Raw genomic sequence first — 8,600 nt, forward strand, 5'->3', positions numbered from 1 at the left:
TAATATCAGTAGTAACTAAACAAACCAGTAAGAGCTTCTTCTTCCGATAATTTATCCGTTTACTGACTGCAAAATTCAACCCACGCAAAGTTTAACGAAATCATACGATGCGTGTTTACGTTCAATGTAGGAGAATTAAGGCTGATCGGCTATGTTACCTAACGCATCCAGACGATTCAGATTTTGTTTTAAAAAAGCATTGTGTGCGTTTCTGTAATTTTATATACGTTTTTATACGCTTAGAAATTATTAGACATGCGTATTTGCATTATTTCTATACGTAATTTACGCTAATACGCATCTTATCTGGAGCCCTGTGGAACTATTTTTTGTCTTTCGCTGGATGTTACCCAAGCTTTGTAAGCCTGCGCAATTCTTAAAATGCACATTTATGCTTAATGAGTTACATTCGAGTATTGCACAATTACAAGTCATAAATATGACAGATTACAGCGTATATTGGTCATAGCAAAGGGAATTGACACAACTTAACTTCATTCATGCAGTGAACTGTTTGAAGTTTGAGAAATCTGATGGAACTACATCCCTTCACTGTGTTATTTGGTCCATTTAGAGAATCGCTGGATAGCAAGGACTCGTCAAAAGGCTTTCAGCCTTTAGCCGACTCAAAAAATGACATCCTTGAAATGACAGTAAATTTTCAGTGCTGAAAAATATCTCTAAATATTTTTAATAAATCATTTTTATTGGTCAGCTCTAGCCACATTAGAAATGGACTAGCAAAAATGTAAACAAAGGGACATTCTTCAAGATTACTTTAAAGCTACATAGTGTCATGTCCTCAAACTTTACAAAAATGTTATTTACAACATATTGAAAGTAGAAATATCATGCAAAATATAAAATATGTATTTAGGAGCATGTTTTTGATTTTACAGCAACTATATGTTCCGAGTCGGGAAAATATGCAATATGTTTTAACCTTTAACTTTATCAATACCAGCCCGATTAACTTGAAACTTACACTAAAGTTGCGTAAAAAGATACTCTAAAAGTCACTGCCCTCAAAACAGTGCAAAACAGTGAATTCATAAAAATATTCACAAAAAGCAAAATATTTCTTTGCCAAAACCCAGGTTTAACACAGAATTGTTAATTGCAGTATATACTAAATTGCCTATTACACGGGAGTGGGAGAATGCTTAATACTACAACTTAATTGTTTCTCATTTATGATTTATGTGAATTAATTTGGTTAAGCAGATAAGCAGCTGTAAGCATGTATTTTTCAGTTACTGAAATACACATTCAGTAACGTAGTTTACAATATCAGTGCAGCGCTACATGCATTCTTATATCAAACTAGTTTGAACTTGATAAGATACTCGCATTACATAGGTCTAAACATCATTAAAAAGATTACATAAACAGTCTATTGACTGAGAAATGAAAAGAATATATAGTGAATTCTAGTAACGTATATAATAATGGTAAAGTACTTGTTCTTAAAACTGTTGAACGTTAACTTCTTAAATATATGCATATGAAAATACTATATTTTAGACATATCTGATATGTTCTGACAATTAACCCTATTGAATTAACTGATCTTTGTATTTTTATAAAACAAATGGTAACGTAAATTACTAAATGAAATGATCGATTGAGAGAACAAAAGTAAGCGGGAACATTGACAAAAGCATACTTTGCATATCACTGATCCGAACTGCTAATTAGTTTAGTTGTTTCTACCATAAAAATCACCCCGTTCCAATTTTAACATTATTAAATAAACGTTAAGGTAACGTAAATAACATGCTGTAATTCATAAAGAACCCGCTTGCCAGATGGCAGAATTCAGAAATATGCTCTAGTCACGGGACTTCAAAAATAATGGGGCCTACAAAAATCCCTAGAGGCGGTGCATGGGGGAGGGTTTCACCTTCCAGCTCGAAGCCTAAATGTATCTTTTTAGAACATCACTTGTTCCTACACCTATTTCTTATGAACGTTCTATCATAAATTCATGGGGGAAAATGTAAAGAAAATATGACGTTGAATAGTTCCTAGTGAAATACTAGTAAGTGGTGGTCTGCTACCCTAATCAAAGCCCTGAGAGGACTGTAGGGAAGCGTAACTGAACGGGTCTGCATTTTAATGAAGAAGCCAGGCAAGAAAAGATTCCATCATTTTGCAATATTTCACTAAATGCTTCCAGCTTTTTGAACTCATTGAATCCAAAAAGTAACCCACATCCAGACCAAAGTCAGTAAAGGTTGCTCAAATCATAATCTTTGACTTGATTCTAGATCTAATAGGGAACCAATGTCTACATGTATGAAGTCTGATCATCAGTAAAAGCAGACGAAGGCTTTAAAGGTCGCTTTGACTTCGACACCAAAATCAATAGGGGTTGATTATGTCCTTGGCAAGGTTCTAAGAAAATCAAACGGACTAGACTGAAAGCAGGTTCGACAGACAATCATGGCAGGATCTTCCAAATTTAAGTGAGATGTCAATGCATAAAACCGAGAGAACAAACAGAGAAAATGTTAAAATATTTATTTTCTAAACTGTGTAACAAATTTTAAAAAATCTTACAAAACTAAAACTATGTGCCAATTTTATTTTTAAATCTATCAAAAATCAAACTGAGATTAAACATTCAGTATGTTGAAGACCCAATATGTTCTATATATCAAGAAATCCAACTGATTCACTTAATAGTATTAAGTGCGTACTTAAAAAAATTGGGCCAGACTAGCAGCATATCAACAAAATACCACATGAGGGTTGGGAAGACTAGCATCATATCAGTAATATATAAGAATAGGGCCCTAATGGCATTTTTAATTATGAGTGACTACTATTTTTTGCAAATACTTCATAAAAAAATTTATATCCGTGATTTTCACGTTATAAAGATTGCTGCTACCGACGACTTATATTTTTAGCGGATTTATATAGTTTTCCGTGTGTTATTCTCCTTGGTCACATGACAAATATTTACCGCGTAATTAAAGTAGGTCAACGCGTAGACAAAAATCAATACATTTATAAAATTTACAAGTGTATCCGATCAAAACCACATTTTTTATTTAAAAATTAATTAGTGTTCAAATGTATTATATATCCATAATAAATTGCATCGATCTGTTTACTCGCATATCTTTCAATTCCTTGTAAATACTTTTACGGCGCATGTAGTCGGAACCATGTGTTCTTGGTCTTGGTCAAGCGATAAGGAGGCAGTAAACAGTTTTCAGAGCTTCTCGGCCTAGAGTCGCCTACCCAACTTTCAAAACCTCATAGAAAAGTCTGTAACCACACACCTGAAATAAAGATACTGCAACATTAACATGACTGTATGTCTATCGTTACAAACCATCTGCAATACATCCCTAATATCTAGTTTTCTGTTTACAAGACCTGAATTTTGTGCTCTCCCGGTCGCGGAAACTGATGACGAAAAAAGCTAAATTTGCCAATTCAAATCGCTGTAGAAAATCCCCTGCAAATGATAGCCCCAACTGCTACACGGTGTCATACTCTGGTATCACTGTAAAATCTGAAAATAAGCTCAAATATATGTGCCATCCGTACCGTTTTTTTTCTTCACTATTCCAGTTTTCCTGAGGCCTCTGCTAAAATGACAACTCTACTTTAAGCTAGCTCAGCGGAGGCATGTATTCGCATCTACAAGTCATTACGTCATAATATCAAGATCAAGGCTACTCAACTATGTTTTTTTAAATAAGTGAAACTCAATTCTAGCAATTATTATTATTTAGAAGTTCAAATATGCACTTCATTCTGTAAATTGCCTCTTTTTTGTAAATTTGACCCTGGCCAATTCGACACTAACAGCTGAAAACTGTTTACTGCCTCCTAAATATTTACATCGTAAAGTAGTACAACGCGTAGACAAAGTTCTTTACAAGAACTTATAATCCCTGCCATACTTTTCATTTACAAATCATAAGAGTTCACATTTATTGCATAAAATGGTATCGGTCTGTTTACTCTCAGACCCTTGAATTTCATAGAAGTACCGAAGATGGAGTTGTATGGAGAAAGGTAGTAACGCTACGCTTCCCAAAAAATGGCTCATATTTGCTCTTGTCACCTAATTAGACACCTAATTTCGGTTTCGATGAGTAAAACTCGCCATCGTTGGAGTATAAACATGAAAACTGTCTCATTTCACGCAGAATGTATTCTAGCAATTGTTAAAACAATCGTTGTACACGAAAATTACAAATGGCATTAATTTTTAAAGGGGGACAACTTTTGGCAAATATTTAAGTATCTAGTCATATGTGACAGTACATATATTGGACAGATAGATTGTTGGTAAAATGTTGTTCGTTTACCAAATATTTCTGTGGTTTGGTGATATACTACTAAAATAGAAAAAAATGGAAACTTCACAGGTCGCCCAACACGACAAAAACGAAAATGTTGCAGGCTCGGTTTGATTGAGCCTGTTCATGGACGGTAGTGGAAATGCATGCTACCGTCCACGCCCTCTAGCCCCGGGTTGAGCAGAACTCAACATTTACACATGTTAAAAGTACAAAAAACAATTTAGAGACATCCGCAGATGTATTCAAACGGCGGTGAACATGGAACCTTCAATGATACACGTGTTGAGGCGTGTAATTCCATGAAGAGCGGTGTTTGGTCCCCAGATAAAGTAAAGGGTTTGCCCCAAACGAGAAAACAATGGGCAGAACTAAACAAACTAGAATTTAGAAAGGGGATCCGAGGTTATGGAGTCTGCGTATTACAGGAACTGTCAAAAGACAAAATTAAAAAGCAGGCACCATATCCAAGGGGTGATTATACAATACCCAAGGCTATGAAAGCGGGAGTATTGGAACCACCCAGACCGAAATGGTCATGTTGAGAAACTAAACAGTACCAATAACACGACATAAAAGTCGTGCTGAACGATCTGAGAAGATCGAAATATAACAGCCCTGATTGAATGTACGGGGAGACTTTTTACGGCTGCCACACGGCACAAGCAACGCTGCTGTGATAATAAAATAGAAAAAAATGGAAACTTCACAGGTCGCCCAACACGACAAAAACGAAAATGTTGCAGGCTCGGTTTGATTGAGCCTGTTCATGGACGGTAGTGGAAATGCATACCTTAAGTTTTCATTTACCAATGAAAAATGACATTAATCCTAGCATAGATTATGTGTAATATTCTCGCCCTAACTTCTTGCAGTATTAAGTCTGACCATATTAAAATGTTTGTGTAAGTTATATCATACGTCTATATGATTTCGCTTTCATGCATCTTGATTTATTATGAAATGCAAGTGTATTTCATGGTCACTAGATCTACTTTGAAAGTTGCAGAACCGGATTTTCCCCCCAAAACAACATAACGAAAATGAATTTGTATGGTTTCTTATAAAAATGTTGTTGCCGAAACAAAATAGACTATTTAGATTTTTTTTCTTTTTGTTTGTTTGTTGGTTTTTTTTCTTTCTTTTTACAGTAGATAATTATCCTACAGTATTGTCCATAAGTATTGAGCTGGCACTCATTAATCTTCGCCAATATCTTCAGGCGTTTTCGTTAATTTGGGCCGCACCAAATTAAAAAGTTGTTCATCGGATTTGCCGCTCGCCCCACTGAACAAATTCAAGGCAAAATGTTTTGGTGCGCTACTTTTTACGGACGTAACAGTGTACAAATGCTTATAATTCCAGTCCCAGATTGTTCTAAAATGTAATTTAATCACATCTATAATATATCAGGGCACTTATATCTATTTGCGTTGAAGTTATTTCCCCTTATGCAGTTACGCCATTTTCTTCCAATGTTTACCATATTAATTTGCTACTATTATCGGACTTATTTCATTGAAAATTGGATGAAAACACAGACTAATTTATTTGATAACATCAATCTACATTATTTTGGTAAGGGTAAATACATGTTGATGCATTTCTGTTTTCTTTTTTTTTTTCCTGTCAAAATGATCTGTATTTTTATACGAAAGTGGGTGGGGTAAGGAATTTACATTATGAGTTGTGTTCAGACCAATTTAGAGCTTCAGTTTTTTTTTCAGTCCTCGAGTAGAATAATGTTAATGCACGTTCACCACCATTTCAGATGCACCTGTCAATATTTTGCCCACCCGGGGGAGCGGCGGGCATACACGGGACTTTAGACAGAAGACCATTCCCGACAGGCGGGAATTTGACAAACATTTGATGTACCAACCAGGCTCTAGGGTGGGATTTAGACAAAAAAGGTTGTCTCTAGGTTGGGGATTTAGACAACAAAATTTTTGAAATGTCAAATTCCCCTGGGTCAGCCCGCCGCCCCCCTGGGCGGGCAAAATATTGACAGGTGCATGACCTTCGTTGGAGACTTTGTTTCGACAAATTTAATCTGCTAAGAAAGCTTAAAGTTAGAACAAGAGGGAGCTGTCTGTAAGACAACATGCTCGACTTTTCCCAAAGCTTGACTCTGAATTAGAGCTTTGCCAGTAAAAGGGGCATAATAGTCAATAGCTTTAAAAGTAACAGAGATATTGGACATTATATAAAACTTTAACCAAAAGAATGTAAGTCAGAAAGTGGCATAACTCTGTCAAAATTCAAATCAGACTTATGGGGATTGTTTCTTCTGGTGTAGACATATGCATTGTTGTATAATACATATTTTCTAACAGCATTTACAAATGCATACATTATTTGATTACACTGAACTGTATGCCAATGTTATTACCTTTCCATGTGTTCGTTTTGTTGTGCGTCTGCAGGTCAAAATGTACCCAAACCAAAGTGTACCCATGTTTTCTCAATCCTTGGTAAATTACTTCTAATGTAAAAGGGCTATACATTCTATTTTAAGGTTTTTATTAGTTAATCGGGAGCCGAAACAAGACAAATATATTTTTTCGCTCTTCGCTCGCCCCTGATTTTCTCGAAAACAAAAACAAATATTTAAATTATTTTTTCGCTCGCCGCCTCAATTTTTTCAGAAAAAAAAATCCGATGAACAACTTTTCAATTTGGTGTGGCCTTACGTAATATTTGTATCCTGAAAATATTTATATTACTAAAATACTACTTACAGATGTCACGGTAGCATAGTGGTAAAGTGTCTTACTATCATGCACGTAACCACGGGTTCGAACTCGTCTGTATATTATCGATATTGCATTTACTCTTACATTATCTTATGTAGCATATTTCATGAATTTTAATTTGTTTTCTCTTGTAGTATTTACTTTCTGGAAGCGCTGGTGACAAGTAATTTGTCTTTTTATCTAAGATACTTTGAAAGGATATTTTATAAACGGTTAACTTGAATACAAGTGTATTTCTTTCAACAAATGAACCACAAAATCATAAGTTTGATCAGATAAGTTTTGCAACTTTTCTGACCATTAAGTTTGCAGAAGACATGTGGGGGAAAAAAATGGTCTGACGTAGTACTAGACATTGGCAGATAACGCTTTGTCCGCACAGTTACCTATGTGAGTTAGAAAATGAGTATGCAATTTAGGTTCGGACACCGAAAACTAATTTACGGAAATATACGGAGTATTCATGAGTGCCAGGTCAAAACTTACAGACAATAGATCTGCGGATATTCAGAAACTGCTTTGAAAAGTAAAGTGGACACCAAGAAGTATGTACTCTGTCAAAATGATAATATTACACGGATAGACTTCACGGTGGGGAAACCAAGAATGCAACGTCATCAAAAAGCAGCGCAAATGAGCTGGCCACACACAATTTTACGTCGATTCAGGTAAGAAAAGTCTTGTAACTTTTTTATTACTGCAGCTTTCGACTCGAGATAAAGAGCACCGTACCCGGCCTGGAGTATACTATTCTGCGGTAGTGTTCCATGTTGTACGTATAGCTTGGTTTTTGCTCGAAAACGCGAACAGTTGGCAAAGAGGGTATGAGCTGTACCACACTTTTGTCTAAGAAAGTGAGTTTGATCGTATTTTCGTGAAATGAGGACAGATTTGACGCTCATTTAATATCAGTGACGAGCATAATAGTCAACCACTGTTTTATTTTGCTATTTACAAGGATATCTGACGATATTTTATTCAAAACAAACAACATTATTAAAATGAGAACATCCACACTGACGACTTTGTTGGAGAACATCCACACTCTTAATTACCATTATTGCAGTTATGCTTCCTAAAAGCTATGTCTTAGGCAGTCAAGCTACGTTGTTCAACAACCAGTGTCGTCTATACATACAATCAGCAGTTCTAACCATTTACCTCGAGTCTAGACCAGTTAAAATAGATCTGCCTAATCATATGGCAATGGCTGAGCACATGTTAGGCTAACATTAATCTCTGTGTATAGTGTGGCATAAGGACACGGTGTTCAGATTGGTTGCATCTTAGGAAAAAAAATATTTTAAGATAACAAGACAAATTTGCATAAAAGTCCTGCAAACAAAGTTTCAAAGCAAATAGAGGATTGGAATAGTTATTGTATTGTTATTTTGTTTATAACTATATCCACCCCAAAGTGCATAAAACACGGATAGTTAGTACTTTAACTAAATATTATAACTATGATATTTTAAATCTTATTTCAGCAAATGGAAGTCTCTTTCAAATATCAAATACA

Source organism: Mercenaria mercenaria, unplaced genomic scaffold (assembly GCF_021730395.1).
Source record: "Mercenaria mercenaria strain notata unplaced genomic scaffold, MADL_Memer_1 contig_3541, whole genome shotgun sequence".
Lineage (NCBI taxonomy): Eukaryota > Metazoa > Mollusca > Bivalvia > Venerida > Veneridae > Mercenaria > Mercenaria mercenaria.